Source organism: Alexandromys fortis, unplaced genomic scaffold (genome assembly GCF_014885135.2).
Source record: "Alexandromys fortis isolate MF-2015 unplaced genomic scaffold, M_Fortis_MF-2015_v1.1 scaffold_44, whole genome shotgun sequence".
NCBI lineage: Eukaryota > Metazoa > Chordata > Mammalia > Rodentia > Cricetidae > Alexandromys > Alexandromys fortis.
This window is the reverse complement of record NW_026067921.1, coordinates 2,706,340-2,727,438: the sequence shown is the minus strand read 5'-3', so window position 1 is coordinate 2,727,438 and position 21,099 is coordinate 2,706,340. Positions and strand designations below refer to the sequence as shown.

The 21,099-nt window shown below is 53.4% G+C and overlaps 1 protein-coding gene across 5 annotated transcripts in view; it reads left to right on the top strand.

Annotated features, from left to right (window-relative positions):
- The window catches only part of Trak1 (trafficking kinesin protein 1), a 115,755-nt gene that overhangs the window by 7,588 nt on the left and 87,068 nt on the right, over window positions 1-21,099 (top strand). The window contains exon 1 of one of the 5 annotated variants that reach the window (XM_050141715.1): window positions 11,777-11,796. The exons of 3 other annotated variants lie outside the window; for them this stretch is intronic. The gene's annotated coding sequence lies outside the window, so the exon portion shown is untranslated. Of the gene's footprint in view, window positions 1-11,776; window positions 11,797-13,179; window positions 13,304-21,099 lie in introns of those variants that run through there. One more of the 5 variants, XM_050141711.1, reaches the window with a different exon arrangement.

The following is a 21,099-nucleotide window of genomic DNA, read 5'->3' as shown; positions in this document are numbered from 1 at the left end:
GTGGGAACAGCCTGTCAGCGTTCCCACGGGAGGGGCTTTGCAACCTTAGGAGCTTGGACGGTTTAAAGTGGTGGCTGAGGCCCTTACTGTCCACCCTAGGTGGTTCCCTTCCTCTAGAGCGGTTATGGTGGTGGCGTCCTTGGGGTTCCCATGGCGCCTGTTCAGTGCCTGGCCCTTTGCTGATGTGTAGAGACAGTAGCCAACACTAGTGAAGGTTTTATATTGGCCACTGCAGCAACAGCCAGGGCACTGTTTACAGAGGGCCCCCGGCAGCCCTTGTATCCAGCTCTTCCTTCCTCTCCCTCTCCCCTGCCTTCTCCTTCCCACCCTTCCCGCCCCCCCCTTCCTGTTTTCCTTCATCTTCCTCCTACTCCCCACCCCATCCATCTTTCCCACCTGCCTGGCTCTCTGAGAAAATGTGGTCAGGCACAGATCCCACGGCTCTGAGCCCCACTTTCTAGGAGGGTTTGGGGACAGGAGTTCGTTGTTCTGTTTGTTGTTGCTGCTCTTATTGTTATTGTCAGTCTGACACAAACTAGAGTCATCTGGGAAGAACCAGCCTTTGTTGAGCAATGCCTGCCTCAGGCTGGCCTGTGGACAAGTCCGTGGGGGCATTTTCGTGATTAATGACTGGCGAGGGAGGGCGCAGCTTGCTTCAGACAGTCACCCTGGGCCTATGATTCTGAATTGTTTATAAAGCAAACTGGACAAAACTCAGCCAGCAGCCAGGAGGCAGTGCTCCTCCGTGGTCTCTGCTTCAGCCTCTGCCTCCAGGTTCCTGCCCTCTCTCCCCTGATGGACTGCAGTGTGGAAGTGTGAGCCACTAAATCCTGTCCTCCTGCACATCGCTTTTAAGTAGAGTTTTCTCACAGCAGTAGGGAAGCACATTCAAACAGGTTTCTCCGGACTTTTGGTTTTCGCCCCCTGGGAGCTTGGCAAATACCCTGGTGTGAGGGACATCATCGGGCCTGGATCCATTGCAAACCAAGGCTGAGCAGATTGTCCAACCCTTGGGCTGGATGTGGAATCCTGGGAGAGAGATACAGTCTTATCGTAAGGAGGTTCAGATTTCAGAGCTGCTCAGTGTGTGGCTGGCAGAGGCCAGGTGTGACCCTGTTGCTGCCAGGAGGGCCAGGAACTGAGGTGGGGATTATTTGGTGGCAGGTGTGCGGGTGGCCGCAGCCTGGCTGACTGACTGGACTTGGTGGAGAACCACCACCGAGGAGGATGAGTAGATGCCAGGGAGCCCAGGATCTGGGTCCGCAACACGATGAGAGCCTCTAGCGCATAAGATGTTCTGTGGACCAATGAGATGAGACAGAGAGCAAGGGAGCCACTCAGGGCCACATCCTGACTCTCGGGCTCAGTCCCAGCTTGACTGATCCAGGAGCCTCCGTAGGAACCTGGGCAGACTAAGCTCCCAGGAGGGAGGGCAGGCAGACAGGCTTATTTCTAATGCTTTCTGGAGCACTGGTGTGTGTTCTGTGAGTGAGCCACACACCCCAGCCCAGGGTCCACGAGGACAGGTCCTTCCTACATCCCCTCCCACAAGCCTGAGCCTATGGAAAGGCAGCTTTGCCAAGGCTGCCCACCTTGCAGACATCGCTTCTGGTTTGTATTCCTTGGCTCAGTGTTAACAGCTCTCAGTGTGTAAAGCGAGGACAGGATCCCTCCAAGGTGGTGGGAGGGAGTTTTTTTTTTTTTTTTTTTTTTTTTTTTTTTTTAAATAGGAGGAGAATACAGCAGGAGGCATCTGAGGGAAGAGTCCAGACCAGGGAGAGAAAGTAGTGGACTGAGCGTGGCCAGCGGGCTGGACGTGGCTGGGGGTGGAAGAGGAGGAGAGGACATGAGAGGGGCAAGGCAGAGGAAGACACAGCAGAACCAGGAGCCCGCGTGGCCTAGATGGCAGGGTCCTGTAGGGCTGAGAAGCTGCAGGAAGGGAAGGCTGTGTGCTGGAGAAGTTTAGCTCAGGGGTCTGGGAGAGAAGAGCTTGGAGGAGCCAGGATGCCAGCATGAACTCTGACAGGTGTTTGCAATGGAGGCCACTGTGTGCTGACAGGCGCCGCAAACAGACATTTGCCCCGAGTGTCTTTTGAACCTGACAGTTGGTAGGCTGGTTTTCTTTCCTTTCGGGGTTTGTGCATAGAGGAGACATGAACAGAGCCAAGCACGCCTGGTAGCAAGGCTGGAAGTTTTCTGTTTTCACTTCCTTCCCAGGCCCGTGATTGGCGGTCAGGCTGCAGGATGGGAGGACCCCATGGGGCTGGAAGGGTGATGCTGCAGCACCACCTAGTGGATTTGTGAAGCACTACAGCAGCAGCCTGATCTCCCACACTCTGCATCTCCAAGAATGGGTCTGTTGTGAGGCAGTGACCGTAGGTGTGCGGAATGCAGGGAACCTTCCTTACACCCCTTCTCGGACTGGCCTCCTGGACATTCCGGGTGCTGGAGCCCATTCTGGAAGTCGGTTCTGGAAAGGAGGATGACAAAGTCAAGTGACCTCGTGTTTCTCGCTTACGGTCCCTGGGAAGGATGGTGGCGACCCTGGTTCTATCTTGGCCCAGACTTTCCCTTGTCTATTGGTGGTGTGCTCTGCCTGTCTCTAAATTTCTGGGTGTCACTGCAGAAGTGCTGACTGACGCCTCCCCAGTCCCAGAGGCTCTGACATTTCTTCCGTGCTCGTGGTGGTGATCAGTTTAGGATCTGTTCGCTCAGGACACCCTGGGTCACAGAAGCTGGGGTGCACTCCCAGCGATGTGTCACGTGTGGTGTGGTGCTTCCCTGCAGTGAATGAGAATAGCCCAGCGGGTAGGGGGCGGAGGGAGGCTGTGAACAGCAAGCAGCCTGGTTTCCTTTCCCAGGGACAGATACCTTCAAGCCCTTTTCTCTCTCAGCTCTGCTGGGCCGGAGAAGCTGGGAGAAATGAAGAGGGCACAGCTTTGAGGGCCTCGAGCTGGGGTTAGCAGAGGACAAACACTCGAGGTGCGTCTGCCGCTGGCCATGAGAGCAGGCTGGATTCCCGGGGGGAGCGGTGGCTCTCAGACCCCAGCTTGGCCTGTGAATGGCACACCTGCCCCTGGCACCCATTCCTTTTCTGTGTCCAAATGCCGGACAACAGTACTCTGATGGGGAGGAAGGGTCGGTTCTTGCTCACGGTTCGCGAGGTGTAGTCTGTTGCGGTCAGGAGGGCATGGCGGTGGTGGTGGAGGCGCAGGGCTGGTTGTTCACCTTCGCTGGCTCAGGCGCCCAGCTGGCTCTCTCCTGTTCCTGTTTACTGAGCCCAGGACCCTTTCTGGTGGGATAGTGCTGCCAGCATTCAGGGTGGATCATCCCCCGAGTTAATCCTTTCTGGAAACATCCTCACTGAGGTACCGTAGGAAGGCAACACTGATGCTCCAGGCTCTACTAACCCAGTCAGCCTGGCCAAGTGAACCATCCCAGACCCCACACTTAACAAGAGGGAAATCTGTGTTGGAGCCAGATGAGGGTCTAGCCCCACCCATTCAACACTGAAGCCGCAGCCACGTGCCTGATGACAAGATGACCGAGCACTTCGTCCTCAGGTGCGCCTCACCTGGCTCCCCGTACCCTCTGCAGAACCGTGACACAGGCATTTGGGAAGCTGCCTGGCATGGCATGTGGCTGGCCTGGGTGGCAGCTTGGCCTTCAGGGCGAGCCACCCTTATTTCTGTGGCCAGCACAGCTCTGTCTCAGGAATCTTGCTGCAGAGCTGGGAGTGCACCAAGCAGCCCTTGCAAGCTCCGCCCTCCTTGTCTGTGTTGGAATTCTCACACAGGTACAGTTTATATCCAGACTCTCCATCCATGGGATGTATAGTATTGAGTAGCTTTTAGTATGTTTTGTGATTGGGCCATCACTTTCACAGTGCTAGGGTATTTTTAGCATCCTCACAGAGAAACTACATAGCCTTGAGCCATCCCCAGATCTGCCCTGCAGGATAATTGCATACTGCCTGTGTTCTCAGGGCCTCTGAGTTCCTCTGCATCGTTCTGTTTGTTTGTTTTTTCAGACAGGGTTTCTCTGTGTAGCTCTGGCTGTCCTGGAACTCACTCTGTAGACCAGGCTGACCTCGAACTCACAGAGAGTCGTCTGCCTTTGCCTCCCAAGTGCTGGGATTAAAGGCACGCGCCACCACTGCCCGCTGTCTGTATTGTTTTTAAGGCTGATGGGCTGTCTGCCTGGGCTGGCAGAGCTGAGCGGGGCTGTTTGGGTGTATGCATCATGGCTTTCTTGTTCCACACAGTGACTGTGGCGCTGAGCAGTGATTTCAAAATTTGCCCCAGGGCTTAATCACTGGCAGAGCGTTGCAGCGAGGACAAGGACCTAAGTGTGGTCTCCAGACCCAAAGGCTGGGCATGTGGCGCACACTTGCTGTCTTGGTGCAGGGAAATCAGAGACGGCAGTTTCCTGGGGTTCCCTGGCTCGCCAGCCTAGCCTGCTCTGGAGAGTTCCAGGTCAGTGAGAGACCCTGTCTCACAAAAGACAGATGGCTCCTGCGGGATGACAGCCGAGGAGGCCTCTGTCCTCCACACGCATGCGCACGCAGGAATGACAGCCGAGGAGTCCTCTGTCCTCCACACGCATGCGCACGCAGGAATGACCGCCAAGGAGTCCTCTGTCCTCCATGCGCATGCGCACGTGCAAGCAGGAAACAAAAATCTCTCCCTTCCTGACCTCTTGTTCTGCTGGCCACGCCTCCCTCCGCCATGTTCTATGTTCTGAGGTTGCTTTGAAGCCGGTTTAAGTAATGCGGACTCAGGTCACGGAGATTCAGCTCACTCTGTGGGTCTCTGTGTTTACAGCTACATGATGTCGGGTGTCGGAGCCTTGGTTCATTCAGCAGAGTGTAGTAAAATGTAGGTAAACAGTGTAGCAGATGAGGACACTGTGCTGCGGCCTCCCAGGGTTTTGTTCTATTAATAAGATAAACGTCTCCAAATTTGGAATTCAGCTCTTTACTCCTTAATGGTAGCTGACTTCCATTGTCCCCCCCCCCCCCCAGTCAAGCTCACACTGGAGGAGAGGCCGGGAAAGGGTGTGGGTGGGCCTGAGCTCTGCCAGATGCCAGGAAGTTGTTTTGCTTTGTGGCAAGGTCTTCTGTAGCCCAGGCTGGCCTCCAACTCCCCATGCAGTGCAGAATGAGCTAGGCCTCCTGAACGCCCTTCCTCCACCTCCCAGGTGCTGGGATTGCAGGGACTTGCCACCACGGCCACCACATCCAGTACATGGGTACCGGGGCCACTCCAGGTCTTCACGTATGTCGGGCAGCTGTACCCACTGAGCAGTCTCAGCCTGCTCATACAAGCTGTGGTCATGCCACAGGTGCCAGGTCTGGAGGATTCTGTACAGAGCCTCAGTGATTTGGGGACGGGAAACTCGGCCTAAAGCCCACATTATCACATTACCGCTGTAAAGAGGGCTGGGATTGTTAAGTGCCTTTTGTTCTGGCTTGCTAGAGAAACACGGTTCACATCTAGTTATTTAATGGCTGTTAGCAAAAGTGAAGTTAGATGGTTTTGAACAGCAGCTTCACCTGGTACCCCTTATTTTTCTCTGAAGTAAAAGAACCTGAAGGCTGGGAGATGGGCTGCCTAAGCGAGCAGACCTGGGTTCAACCCCAAGAACCCACATAAAAATTCCAGGGGTGCTAGTCTCTGCCTGTAATCCTGTCTCGGAAGGCAGAGGCAAGCAGACCCTTGGAGAGTACTGGCCAGCCGGGCTAGCTTAGCCTGCGGGGAGCCAGGGAAGAGGGAGAGGGTCTGTCCTAAAAAATAAGAAGAACAAATAAAGAAGACACGTAAGGTTGACCTCTGGTCTCTTTAAGCATGTGCCCACATATGAGTACACACACACACACACACACACACACACACACACAAATGCACGCACGCACGGTTCAGAAAGAGGCTGGCAGAGCCAGTGTGGCCCTGCCATTCTCCGGGCCCCAGGCTCCTTTTCGCCATTGGTTTTATTATCTTAACTATGGCTCTATCCTTAAGGTTACCCATGTGTAATGAAGCTTCAAAAGCTCCCACCAACCCCAGCAAATCACAATCTGCTGAACGCAAGCCTCGTGGTCATGGTTTGCTCTGGAAGTGGAAGTGGGTGGCTAAGAAGCCCTTCTATGAGGTTCCGGGACTTGATGGCAGAGGACAGATCGCACTGTCTGCTGGGCCACCGCAACCAGGGTTCAAAGCATGACATAAGCCTTCTGCATCAGTGTCTCTTCATCTTTCAAGTCATGACTTGTTCACGAAAATAATAATGGTGCTTGCAAAGCATGATGGGTAAGTGGTGGAGGCCATTCATAGCTGGAGGCTGCTTTGGACCCTGGCTGGCACCTTGTATTCTTGCCATAGTGTGGGAGAGTTCTGGAATCTGGAAGCCATATTTTATGAGGCAAAGGACAGCCAAGGGATTCAGCCTCTACAGGCTGAGGTGCCAGAAGGGACATGCCTTCACAAACTTAGGGTTACAGCCACCATAACCTGGGGCACCAGGAAACATCACAAGACCCACCATGTCAGAGGTGACTATGGGGCTCCTGGGTGGAGACAGTCTCACAGTGGCACTGGAGGGACTTTAACTGTGTGTATTGTGTAAGGGACTCTCAAAGACCCAGAGACCCTGGACATTTGGAAAAAGTTAAAGTCTTGATGGCCTCATGGCTTCCGTGAGACAGACAACAGAGTGATGGTAGGGAGGAGACCGGGGCTGTGGGACCCCAGGAAGCAGGCTCGCTCTTGGGAATCATAGAAGCTCCTTCCACTCCCGAGCCCCACTTCCAACAGTAAACAATCATTTAGGGAATTTGGGTGTCGGTCTCTCTGTAAACTCCTTGCTGTCAGTTGGGTGAAGTTTCTTTGGGGCTTTTCACTTTGACATTTCAGGGGGTCTTGGTAAATTAAACCACATTAGCTTGAATGATTCCACAGGCTCTCATCTCCCATGGAAACAAAAGCAGAACCTCTTTTCCAAAGCAGCATATCCTTAGACCCATATTTTAAAGTCAAGATACCTTTTTTAGCAGTTCCCAGAATCAAATGTCTTTCTCCAGTCAAAAAATTAAAAGAAAACACAATATACATAATCCAAATTCTCTGTGCACATTTCATCCTTTTGTGGCTTATAATCTGACTGTCTACCCTCTGTCTCTTTAAAGACTTACTCAGACACACATAACTCATATACCCATCTTTAATCCACCCTCACCATTCCAGAGGGCGATTTCGCCGAGGGCCTCCACTTGTAAAACTACACCAGTTCCATTCCGCGATCTACTCGCTACGGGAAATAGGCTGAAAATTTAAACACACACACACACACAGACCGAGACAGAAAGACAGACAGGGCCTCAGGGACATCCTTGAGACAAAAATGCCAAGAATGCCCCATTTATTGTGCTCAGGGGCAGCTTATATTAGGGCTCTGGCCACGCCCCAGCTCTCGGGACTCATCAGAGCCAATCCCCTGCCATCAGGGTCTCCTGCACAGAGCAGCTGCAGTCCCCAACAGCGGGGCGATGGTAAGGAGGAGAAACCAGCCTCTGTTGGGAAGCTTGGGTCAGCCGCCTCCTGGCTGTGTGGCCTGTGCTGGTGTATTCTGCTGTGTTACAGGGGACAGCAAGAATCTTTACTCTTAGGGCTGGAGACGTGGCTCTGTGGTGAAAGAGCACTGGCTGTTCTTCCAGAGGACCTGGGTTCAGTTTCCAGCACCCACATGGCAGCTCACCGCCAGCTGTTCCAGGGAATCTGACTCCCTTTTCTGCCTCCATGGCACCAGGGATCCATGTGACACACTGAAGCATGATTAATAAAAACTCAGAGAGAAATTGGGGTTCAACTGAAGATCCGAAAAGCAAAGCAGCCAGCCAGTGACTCTTACCTCGAGCTCAGTCTGAAATGGCGAGCCTGCCTCCAGGAATCTCAGAATGAGACTGTGTTTGAGAGCTGTCTCTTCCATTTTTATAATCCTCTCTGGGGCTGAGATTAAAGGAGTGTACCGACCGGTTTCTATGGCAACTAGTATGGCTACTGTAATTAAAGATGTGTGTCACCACTACCTGGTCTCTAAGGCTGACCAGTGGCTGTCTTACTCTCTGGTCTTCAGGCAAATTTTATTTATTAAAATACAATTGAAATGCCTCTACAATACACACATAGTCAAAACACCCATACACATAAAATAAGTAGATTAAAAATTAAGGAAAGAATTTTGAGTCTTATAACTGTTGTGGGATCCAATGAGGCAGTAGTGCAGTTGCACACAGTGGCGTTCTATAAATGCTCATACACAGTGGTGTTCCATAAACACTTGCACACAGCGACGTTCCATAAATGCTTGCACACAGTGGCATTCCATAAGTGCTTGCACACAGTGGCATTCCATAAATGCTTGCACACAGTGGTGTTCCATAAACACTTGTACACAGCGGTGTTCTATAAACACTTGCACACAGCGACGTTCCATAAACACTTGCACACAGTGGCATTCCATAAATGCTTGCACACAGTGGCATTCCATAAACGCTTGCCACTGTTGTCTCTGACCTTATTCTGGAAAGTATAACTATACACAGTGGCATTCCATAAGTGCTTGCACACAGTGGCATTCCATAAATGCTTGCACACAGTGGTGTTCCATAAACACTTGTACACAGTTGAATTCCTTCAGGCCCCATGAGATTCAGACACTATGAAGATAGAATGGATAGAAAAGGAAACCATCACAATTCTGGAAGAAAATATTTCTGAATATTTTAATACTCTTGAGATGGGGAAGCTGGAGCAGAACTATGAGGGAAGTAAGTGGGGCCTGGGGATGCCCAGCGTGCAGGGACCCCGAATCCCACCCCCAGTAACACAGGCAGGAAAACTGATCAATGTGAGCGTGCAGAGTAAAGCTTCACCACAGTGGTGTTTTATTGTTCCTGAAGAATGTGAGCAGTCTACAGATTGGACACTCGGATTTACAGGAGTCATACTACATGGTAGCCAGAATGCATACAGATAGGGCAGGCAGCCTTCCTCTTGGAGCTGCAGCGGTTCCGGACACACACACAGAGATCAGGGTCACAGGAAGGCTAGTCTTCCAGAAGTCAATGGCCAGTCCACACCAGGCACCTCTCTTCAAGTAGAGCCCCAAGGGACAGGGCTTCCTTTAAATGTCTTTTAGATAGCAGCTATGTTAGCACAGGCTTGCCATCTCAGCAGGCAGAGACAGGAGTCTTGAGAGGTCACAGCTGCCTAGCATACATGATACCCTATGTAAAAACAGAACAGTACAGGGACTGGGTGTGGTGACCCACATTGATAATCTCAGCTGTGTAAAAGGCCAAGGTGGGACTATCAAGAATTCCAAGTTGTCCTTGGGCGTGTAGCTGTTCCAGGACCCAGGGTGGCCTGGGAGGTCCCAGCTGCCTTGTCACATGTGTGTCTCGTGGGCCCAGAGCTGCACCAGTCCCCTGCTCAGTAGGAGGGAAGCTGGGATGAGTCTGTGAAGGGTCTAGAACTGAAAGGAAGGACGTGAGGTCCTTGGCTTCGTGATTCTGTCTCATGACAGAGAATGAGGATGTGGAAGGGAATGGATGGGCACCGATGCAGACATCAAGAGCAGGGCCAGAAGTGTGAATGAAGCCCGTGTCTGCATTACTGGTATTAAAGTGCAGAGAGATGACAAGTAGATCGATGATGTATGCTGGATTGACCGATTGGTTGTTAGATAATACACGGATAGGTGATGGTGTGTTAGATTGGCTGATCGGTAGATACTAGATGATACCCCAGCAGGATCAAGACTGCAGAAGAACCCTAGTGTCTTGGGCTGATGCATCTGCCAACTCCACTGCCTCAGTCTTTGTCTCTCCCAATTCTGTGACCAAAGTATGAGTCACTTACAATATAATCTAATAAAATAACTTTTGTTGGTGCTGTGGGCCAAACTGTGCCCCCAGTTAGATGGATGGATGGATGGACGGACGGACGGACAGACAGAGATAAATAGATGGATAAATAGATAATGGGTAGATAGAGAGACAGGCAGGCAGATAAAAAGCATGCCTACTCAAGCATGGTGGCACATGTCTTTAATTCCAGCACTTAGGAGGTAGAGGCAGGAAGATCTCTGTGAGTTCAAGGAGTCTACATATTGAGTTCCAAGCCAGCTAGGGCTTCATAGTAAGACCACGTCTCAAAATAGACAGACAGCAAACTGGCAGCTCTGTTGGGAAATGTGCTCTTATCCTAGACTGCCCTGGGAAGTCCTGCTGCAGGCTGTTGTCAAACCTGTCTGGGCAGCAGCCGAGATTGCCCTCTCCCTCAGGCCTTGCTCTTAGGGACTGTGGACTCTGTGGACGGTGGTGTGCTTTCTCGGCAGGTGATTTCGCAGTGCAGCCCAGCCCAGAAAGGAAAGCAGAGGGGTGGATGCATTCGCTGCTTGCAGCATGTCTGTGATTTCTGGACACTTAGTGGAGGGCTCCTACTGCTGAGCTCATCTCTTGTTTCGTGACACTTGACCCCAGTATCCCCGGCTTTCAAGGCATCTTCCCATACATAGCTCAGGAGTCACCAGTGAGCGTCCTTCCCAGGGAGACAGGGTGGTACACAGGTGGTGTAGACTTAGCAGCCTTCTGCCTCAGCTTCCCAAGTGCTGGAACTCCAGATGTATACCCTCTACCCAGCCAGCAATGCATTCAAAATTCTTATGATTCCCAGGGCCGCTCTTAGTCCTGCATAATTAATAACATAATTAGAGAAATGTCCTCAAGATTTTGCAGAATTCTTCAGAACCTTAACTTAGTGTAGAGCAGTTTTTATATTTAATTCGACAGCCCACTTCACAAGCATGCAGCCCGTGGCTGGAGTGCGTGCTCGCCCAGCACACGGGAGTAACTGGGGTCAGTGTCTTGCATGAACCAGGCGTGATGACCCACACCTGCTATCCCAGCATGTCAAGGTAGCGGCAGGAGTTCATGATCAGCTTTGGCTGCATTGAGAATTCAAGTCTAGGCACACAGACTCACACGCATGCACGTATACACACACATGCGCCAAATGTCCCTTTGTTTATAATGCACATAATCACCTGTGGATCATCTGACTTCTCCTTCCTGAGCCTTCGGATGCCTTCCTTCATGAGGGCTCCCGCAGCATCGCCTCTGCCTGCTGCTCTCTGAAGTGAGCCACCTTCTTTTCTTTTAAAAATGAATTTATTATACATGCGTACACTTGTGTGTGTACTGTGTATTTCTTGGGTGTATGCGTGTGCGCATGTGTACATGTGTGCGTGCCTGTGAGTGGAGGCCAGAGGACACTGCAGGCAGCCAGGCTTCTTCCGCAGTGTGGGTCTGGGGATTGAGTTCAGGCGACAGGCTTGGTAGCAAGTGCATTTGCCTTCTCCGGGCACCCCCAGCCCCACCCCTCACCTGGCCCGTGACCAGAACCTCTCCATCCTGTACCTGGTGGACAGTAGAAGGGATACCCTCCTTCATAAGGGACTCCGCCCTCGGCCTCAGGGAGCAAAGTTTGAGTAATCCTAGAAGACCGGCCTCCGCTGTGTTTCCACACTTCCTGGTAGCTGGGGACAGGAGGTTCCCGGCTGGTGGCACTGAAGGCACAGCATGAGGCCACGCTGAGCTTGCTCTGTGTGTAGCTCCATCTGTCTGGCATAAGCCAAGGTGCGTTCCTGTGAGTTCTGTGAGCTGTTCAGGCAGATTTGTCGAACCCACAAAGTGGACTGTGGGGACCCAGGTTCACAGGCCCTTGGCCAGAAGCACAGGTAGGACTCGGGGGCTGCTGGTTTCTGGAGTTGAGGGGGCTTTTTGGGGACCAAGCCTGTGGTCTGTGGGATCTAACATCGTCTCTAGGCAGTGGAAACTTGAACTTAATCCAGGGACAGGGTGATGTGGGCTGAGGCTTGCTTGCTTGTAGTGTGGGGGGAGACCCTGCTTGCCTGGGTCAGAAGGGGCTCTTGTGGGCCGGGTGTGTGTGTGTGTGCCAGTGAGCAGAGCTGTTTCCGTATCTGTGGAGTCACCTTTAGCTTTGATTTCAGGTTCTCATAATTGGACAGAGCTAGGCTCCCTCGACCAAACCAGACCCACATAGCTTAACTGGGTCTGATATGCTTATCACGAGCCCACCCGTCTTGAGTGTAGACCGCAGTGAAGATGTTGAGTAGATTATACACTGCTGTCAAAGCCATTGTTATCTCGCACTTCCGTGGCCAGTGTGTAACTTCTTAATGCCCTCCCCGCTCCTGGCATTTGCCTCCTGAGTGTGTGCGCGCACGCACAGTTGAGGGGGAGAGAGGGAAGAAGAGAGGGTTTCGGTGTGTATTTGTGTATGTATGATGTAGTGTACATTTGTGTGTATTTGCCTGTTTGTGTGTGGGGGCACACGTGTGTATAGGTGCTCTTGCTCATACGTCCACGTTCATGTGGAGGCCCAAGGCTGATGTAAGGAATCGTCCTCTATTGCTCCTCCACCTTCTTTATTGAGGCAGGTCTCTCAGTCAAGCCCAGAGCTCACTGATACGGCTAGTCTTACTAGCCAACTTGCTCTGGGATCCCCTGTCTTTTTTTTTTGCCCCTGAGCGTGAGGTCTCCCCACCCCTTATTTGCCATTGTATTCTAGCTGTTCTATTTGTATACATAGTGTCTCATTATCATCTTTGAACAAGGATTTCTTTTACAAATTGTGTTAAGATACACACAACATCTGCCAATGAACACTTTTAAAGAATATCAGTCTGTACTCCCCTCTCCCCCCGCCTTAAACTGGCAGTTCTGAGGATTGAACCTAAGGCCTCATGGATGCTAGGCAAACACTCTACCATTGAGCTACAGCCTCAACCCTTAATTCTATGCCGTTAGTGCCTTTAAAATGCTGCACACCCACCACTGCCTGGTTGCTGGACATTTTCATCACCCATATCCAGCCATGCATCACCTCTCACCTAGCGACAGAATGGCATCCAGGGAAATGTATCAATAGCCGGTTGCATCGATGCATGGGCATTTCCAGGGCATGCTTGCCCACACTGAGGCAGCCACGTCACCAGCATGAGACCATCTGCTTTGCTCTGGGCATTTTGGAGGAGGCTTTCGGCAGGTCCCTCCTCCTTCCCTTTGCTCTGCTCTTCCTGCCCGCTCTGTTGCAAACAAATTAGCATGCGCTGTGCCACACTCAGTTGCCCAAGGTCGACCTTTAGCCTCACACTGGAGAACCTGTTTCTAAGTGTGACTGAGTGGGTGGACTGACGGTCTCAGCTCAGTCGCTTGGCAGGGGTACGTATCTTAGGCCTCCTGAGTGAGGGCCTGTATGTGTGTGCGTGTGCATGCACGTGTGTGCATCTCTGTGTGTTGTGTGTGTGTGTTGGAGGTGGTGGGCAGATCCGCACACCTGAACTGAGGCCACTGTTGTTGTTTTGGACACTGAGTTCTTCGGGTGCTTATGCTGCAGCCGTTGTAGAGAATTCTCCAGCGCCATCTGTTTACCTACAGCCTAGCTCTCTTGTCCTTTACTTTTGGTTTCCTGCACGTCTGTCTGTCCTGTGATCTGGAGACTCTTGTGGGTACTGAGAGCATGGAGTGCCTCAGATACAGAGTCCTGCCTTCTGTGGTAGCTGCTCGGTTCCACAGCTCGCCCAGCACCCTGGGGCTCCGAGGCCTCGCTCCCCCCCCCCCCCCCCCCCCCCCCCCCCCCCTCCCCCCCCCCCCCCCCCCCCCCCCCCCCCCCGTCCACTCTTGTTGTCTAGCCTACATCGCGTGCTTCTGAGTCTCCCGCACTCTCGGAGGTCCATTAGCGCCCTGCTGTGCGCTCTGGCCACGGTTCCCGCAGAGCCTTGCAGACGCCACTCAGACGGCGCAGGAGCCTGTGTCTGGAAGGCTGTGCTCAAGGCCCGTGTTTGGCCACTGTTTTGCTGTGTGGTAGCACAGCCTTTCTGGGCTGTTTTCTGTCACGGACTGAAGTGATCGAAACAGCAGATGGCTCTGATAGCCTCTGTAATCTGTGGAGTCAGCACGTCTGTGCTATAGAAGATACATGCCAGTGGCCTCAATGTGTGATCCCAGGACCCCAGAGTCAGGCTCGGGGGATGATGTGTTCCAGGCTAACCTGTGCTTTGTTACATAAGGAGGTCTGTCTTCACAACAGGCAAAAATAAACGATTGAGACAGAGTTCCCCACAGAAGCTTAGGCAAGTTTCCAGAGGATCCCGGGATAAGAATGTTCTAGGTCATCAGATAACGATTGCAAAGTCACAGCAGTTCCTGTGCTGCAGGGTCGCGTGTGTCTTTGGGTCTGCATCCTTCATCCTGTCCAGGTCTGTGCAGGGATGAGGGACCCAGTGGGGCCGGTCACAGTCGCTGCCGAGAGTGATAGACCACAGAGAGGGCTGCTGCCTCTAGTCAGCTCCTCCTGGGCCTGGACCTGGGGCTAGGCTGCTCCTTCCTCACCAGTATGGCCAGAGGGAAACTTGGTGGGTAAGCAGTGGAGTGGGGAGGGACTGGGAGGAAAGACTGGGACAGACAGGAGCCTCCAGTTTGGTCCTGTTTGCTGGGTGGCTCTTTCCTGGGCCCTTGCTTGTCTCTGTGGTGTGGCCATCACGTGCTCCCAGTGCCTGCAGCGTCACGCAGGGTGGCAGCTCCTGCGTACGGACTGGTCTCATTTGGCCCTTGGGGACTTAAACGTGTAAATTAGTCTAGCACTCAGAAATCAAGGGACTTGAGGGCTGGTGAGCTGGCACCCACCTGACACCAAGCCTGAGGACAAGTTCGATCGCCATGACCCATGTGCACTGTGGCATGTATGTGATTATATTTATTTTGTATAAAAACTCAGATCCCGAGTCTCAGCAGAAGTCAGCAGTGGCTGCCCCAGAGGGCGCTTTGTAAGCCTGTGGCCTTTCTGGAGCTGCTCAGAGGCGTTTCTGGTGGACAGGGAGCAACTTCCTCCTGCTGCTGTTCTGCAGATAGGGAAACTGAGTCCGGATAGACGAAGATGAAGGTTACAAGGCACAGTGTGGACAGAACAGGGCTGGAGCCGCTTTCCCCAGACTGGTTTACCACATCTACAGGATTCCCCTGTATCCCCAGAGCCCCTTCTCAGTCTTCCCGCCTCCTCCCACCAGCTTTGTCCTTACAGTCCAGGGTCTGCACAAAACCAAGGCACCGAAAGTGGGCGCAAACTCATGGCATCGCCTGCCTGAGGCTCCCTTAACTCGTTTAGTGAGATCGTCTCCAGTTGCAGTTTCCTGCAGATGGTATGATGTCATCCTCCCTTATGGCTGTGCAGAGAAAGCGCACTTTCCGTGTCCAGTCCTCTGATGCTGGGCAGCTGGACTGGTCCCCTGTCTCAGCTATTGTGAATGGTGCCTCATTTAACCCTGGTGTGCGAGGGTCTCTGGGGTGTTCTGACCTGAACGCCCAGGAGTGGTCGAAGCTGGTCCTATGATTGGGGTGTGTTTGTGGCCTCCAGACTTTATTCTTTCTTTTTTTTTTTTTTTTTTTTTTGGTTTTTCGAGACAGGGTTTCTCTGTGGTTTTGGAGCCTGTCCTGGAACTAGCTCTTGTAGACCAGGGTGGTCTCGAACTCACGGACATCCGCCTGCCTCTGCCTCCCAAGTGCTGGGATTAAAGGCATGCGCCACCACCGCCCAGCTCCAGACTGTATTCTTGAAGCCTTGTTCAGGGTGTGTATGTGCGCTCTGTGTGTGTGTGTGTGTGTGTGTGTGTGTGTGTGTGTGTGTGTGTGTGTGTGTGTGTGCGCGCGTGCGCTCCAGACTGTATTCTTGAAGCCCTGCTATAGGCTGGCTGTCCAGCAGGTGGCAGTGTGGTACTGACTTCCGCCCTTTGTTCTCCCTGACTTCTTCCTGCTCTCCTGACTTCCTGTTTTGCCTTCTTTTATCCCTTCCTTCCCTGATGTTTCCCCATGTCTACAGATCTGTGGAGTGGTCAGAAGTGTTTGTGTACCTTGCCCCCCACAGCTGTGCAGCTAGTGTCTCGTTCTTAGCCCTGAAACCCTCAGTTCCTGCCTGGCACACAAGGAACAGGCCCCAAACCCTGGGGATGCATCCCTTCTCCTCCTGGGGGAGGCCACCCTTGGGACGCATCCCTTCTGGGGGAGGTCACCCTGGGGACGCATCCTTCTCCTCCTGGGGTGGCCACCTCAGAGCAGTTAGTGATGTGCCCCATAGAGAAGGAGCGCCCCCTCCTGGGGAGTCTGACTTTTACTTTGTTTTCTTTTGTTTTTGAGATGGGGTTTCTATGTGTAACAGGCCTGGCTGTTTTGAAACTCACAGTGATCCATCTGCCTCTGTCTCCCAAGTATTGGGATTAAAGGTGTGTACCACCACTGCCCAGTGATGAGAACCTGACTTCCAAGTTTCTCTGAGTTTTAAATTTGAATGCTAATTTAGAACCATGGTCCCTGTAAGAGAGAGGCACCTGGTAGGTCACCTCAGCACAGAGCAAATCCCTGGTTGGAGGGGCTCCCTGAACCCCAATGAGGTGTGAATCCAGTCAATTCCCGGGAATAGAGAGACCCACCTCTGTAGACTGAGATCCCTGGGGTGCCCACCACCCCCCCCCTCTCTCTCTCTCTCTCTCTCTCTCTCTCTCTCTCTCTCTCTCTCTCGGCAGCTCTGAGGGGTGCCTTTATCTTTGAAGGTGGTCACTCTGGGCCTTAGGGTTGGGGACTCCCTAAGGATCATGGGAGTAGATGCCCATGGCAGACATAATGTCAGCATTTCCCTAAGATTCAGGGCACTTCCACTGCCCTGTGACACTTTTTTTTTGTCCTAGAGAGAGCTGGGAACCTCTTCAGCGGGTGGCTGCATCTCCTGCATGTTGGAGCTGGTGCTTCATCCTGGGCCGACTGGTGGGCGATGAGGCCATGAGGCCTGCCCCACCAGCCGCCCTGGGTTCTCTTTGTTTATCTGAATATTTCCAAGCCTTTTCAGTTTTGAAGTGATGTCCTCTGGGCCTGGTTTGAGATTGGGCTGTGACTTGAGCCCTTTTCCCTGAGCAGCTTTTGGCTAATGGGGGAGGGGATACAGAGAAAGCCCTGCCTGGAGTTGTATAATTGTGTGTGTGCTGAGTACTGTGGGAGCCTGGGGGAATCGGTCAGGCAGGACTTCACAAGTATAAGCTGACATTTGAGTGACATTTTAGGGTACAGTCGTATGGGCAGTGAACATTCTAGAGGTGTCTAAAATAGCTGATTAAAAAAAAGCGCGTGCGTGCGTGTTGGGGTGGGGAGCCCTGAAGAATGACAAGAGGTTGGCGTGTCTCACCTGAGAAATCAGGGACTGAGCTGGGAAGGGTGGTTCAGGCTTGCTTGGAAGCAGAGCTGTTCGTGGATCGTGTCCCGTGAGGCAGTCCGTCGTGTGCTTCTCTCAAGTCCACATGGAAGGTGACACGTGTGCTCTTCTCGCCCTGTCCGGGCACACGGGGCAGCTGTGACCATGCCCTTGGCATTGCCTGTGCGGGTAAAGATGGCTAGCGCCTGCAGCTGGACAGATGGCAAGGACATAGCTTGGGAGTCTTGACCATGTGCCTAACAATCCTTCCTTGGCCCATGGTGGAGCCCTCTACTTATCTCTTGGTGTGATGTCATGGGAAATCCCAGGTTTCATGCGCGTGCTTCCAGAGGTGGGCAGTGGTGGCAGAAGGATCTCCTGTTAGCTGCTGAGGCTTCTAGACTGGACTGTCACCTGCTTAGTCTCCTGACCTTGACTCCCAAGGTCATCCATGCTCCTGGGAATCGCAGCTTCCTCACCTGTGACACTTGTCCTCACTTTCCAGGTGGGACAGTCTGCACGCACCTGGCCGTGGGTGTCGAGGGTTCACAACACTCCTGTGGGTGCTTTCTGTGTCCCTTCATGCATGTTTAGGTGCATGCGTGTGTGCAAATCTGTGTAGAGACCAGAGAAGATCCCTGGGTGTCATTCCTTGGACACCATCGCCCTGTTTGTTGAGGCAGGGTCTCTTAGTGGTCTAAAGCAGGCCAGGCTGACCGGCCAGCAAACCTCAAGGACACGCCTGTTTCTTCCTCCCCGGTGCTGGAATCACAAGTGTGCACCCCCATACCCAACTTTCTTATATGTTTTCCGTCCATTGAACTGGGGTCTCCTCATGCATGCATGGCCGTCACCTTGCTGACGGAGCCGTCTCCTCCAGCCTCAGGCCTCGTGTGCGTTCTCCAGCCAGCCAGCACATCCGTGTCCATTTCCATAGTGTCCCCCAGAGCCTTTGACCCCGACGGCAAGGGGCACTCTGGCTGCCCCCTCGTGACACTCCTGTGTCCTCATTTTCTGTGTTTTGAAGGCAACTGAAACCTTGATTGTGTCTAGATGGTTGGCCACATTGCAGAAAGAGCAATGCCCGATGCTGGCCCAGCCCCGGAAAGACAGACAGACCAAGTCCCGCTGACTAAGCAGCTGACAGCTCAGTGTCGTGTCATTCTCAGAAGGGATTTCCACTCCCCACTCACCCTGGCTCTGTCTGCTTCCGCACGGTCAATCATGGAGACACCAAAGGATGGCAGCTGGATGTGGGTGATCCTGTGGGAATGTGGTCTCCTGCCCGCCCTCCTGCTCACAGACTGCTCTTGCCTTTTTTGGGGCAGCTGTGCAGAGCTGGTTTGATCAGAGCTCTGCTTAGCCGGAAGATGCCACTGACTGGCAGCAGCGTTCTTGATCCCGGGTCCCCTTCCTCATAGGTGTTCGTGCAGTAGCTGAGCGGAGTCTCCCAGAGGTGGCGGTTGAGCCCTCACGCCATTGTGAGAAGAGGAGGCCCTCACTGTGGGCTGTTGTGGATGTTATTTCCCTGGGAGCTGAGAAGGAGGGGAGGGTCCTTGTCCTGAGGACAGTGGGCTGTCGCTCTCTGAGGGCAGTCACGGCTTCAGTTCTTGACAGACCTTCCTAACCCCAGCCTTCCTTTGGGACACAGCAGGTCTGGTCTCGGCTTTGCAGGCTGAGATACGGAATATGCTGGGCGAGGCCTTCCCATCTTAGGCAGAGAAGCCTTGCACCCAGATGTGGACATCCTCACTGCAGGGCTGAACCTCAGCCCTCGAGCACCGTAACATCCCCACAGCCTTACTTTCCAGTCATTAACTCTTCTCTGAGTACTTTGAGAAGCCACGCTGGCTCCCTGCCTGGGAGTGTTCTGCAGTGAGACTTTACAACTCGAGCAGAGGGAATCTTGGGTGGGTGTGGGTAGCCGATTCCTGCTCAGAGTGGCGGGGTTTTCTTAAATGATTTCACACCTTTAGAGAACGATGTAGGACCACCTCATCAGGTGCAGAGGAGCAGGATTTGGGTTCGCCCATCCTGGCTGTCCAGGCACCTGCCTCCCACCAATATGAGTCTTCTGCCTTCCTACCTTGGCTCCTCCGGGAAGGAGGGGAGGCCCTGCTCTATCTGCTCTTCTCATGTGGGTCTCCAGCAAAGCCCTGCCCAAGGCCCTCCCTCCCCTTCCTGCCACTGGTGCATCTCCTGGGACTGTGGTCTGGACCTGGCCAGTCCGCTTTGACTGGACTCCCCCATCTGGGAGTGTGGTCTGGACCTGGCCGGTTCGCTTTGACTGGACTCCCCCATCTGGGAGTGTGGTCTGGACCTGGCCGGTCCACTTTGATTGGACTCCCCCATCTGGGAGTGTGGTCTGGACCTGGCTGGTCCGCTTTGATTGGACTCCCCGATCTGGGAGTGTGGTCTGGACCTGGCTGGTCCGCTTTGACTGGACTCCCCCATCTGGGAGTGTGGTCTGGGGACCTGGCCGGTCCGCTTTGATTGGACTCCCCGATCTGGGAGTGTGGTCTGGACCTGGCTGGTCCACTTTGACTGGACTCCCCCATCTGGGAGTGTGGTCTGGACCTGGCCGGTCCACTTTGACTGGACTCCCCCATCTGGGAGTGTGGTCTGGACCTGGCTGGTCCACTTTGACTGGACTCCCCCATCTGGGAGTGTGGTCTGGACCTGGCTGGTCCACTTTGACTGGACCCTCCCTGTCTTCCCTGTTTCAGCATCTCCACTTCCCCATGTGGCAGGTGGTTCCATATTCCAGAGTGTTCTCTCACTCCTGCCCTTCCACCTGTAGCGCATTGGAAGGTGAACGGGCCTTGTCCTCACCTTCATCCTGGTCCCCACGTTCCTCAACGGCCCAGTCCAAGTGTTTACTTATGTCTGGTTGGTTTTTCCCAGCTGAAGACTGATGGTTAGCGTAGAGGTCGTCACCCTCTCTATCCAGCTAGGTAGACACAGACAAGACCCCTGCTGCAGCCCTGGCAGGTTACTTTTGGAGGCTCCCTGCTAAGTGGGCCGAGCTCACGGCTGATGCCAGAATTCCATTCTTGTGTGTAAGCGTGGGGTAGAAAAGTCTGCAGGGTGCTATGGTCTGTGTCCTCATTCTGTGTGTCACAGCCTGAGCTGCTGTTTAACTAATTAAAGACTGCTTGGGTGGGCTGTGGGGGAGGTTTACCGTCATTTGACTGTATTTAGAATCACCGTGGAAACACACCTCCAGGTGTGTCTGTGAGGGTGTTTCCAGAGAGGTCTCACGGAAGGGGGAAAACCAGCGCTGGATGTAGGCTGCAACAATCCATTCACTGGGGGCCAGCTCTGGGTGTGAGCGGCACCCATCCGTCGGCTGGACACCAGCCCTGGATGTGGGTGACCAGTCCATCAGCTGGACTCCTGAGCTGAGTGAAAAGCGGAAAGCGAGCCTCGCTCCAGTGCTGCTGTCCTCTGCTTCCTGACTGGGGCTGCAGGGCCGCCAGCCACACTGTGCTTCTGCCACTACGTCTTCCCAGCCACAGTGGACCGCGTCCCCTCAGACTGTGAACTAAGTAAACCTTTCTCCTTAGCTTGGCTCTTATCCAGTACTGGTCACAGCAGCAGGAAATGTACCCCCCGTACTATCTAGGCTTTCTACACTCCCATCTGACCTGGAGCTGTGGGGCCCAGGGACGAGTCGAGGACACCTGTGTGAAAGAGTGCCTTCCCGTAGCCATATGAGTTGTGTGCTGCAGCCCTCAGAAGATAGCATCGCCAACAGAGCCACAGTTCTGACAAGGCGCTGTGG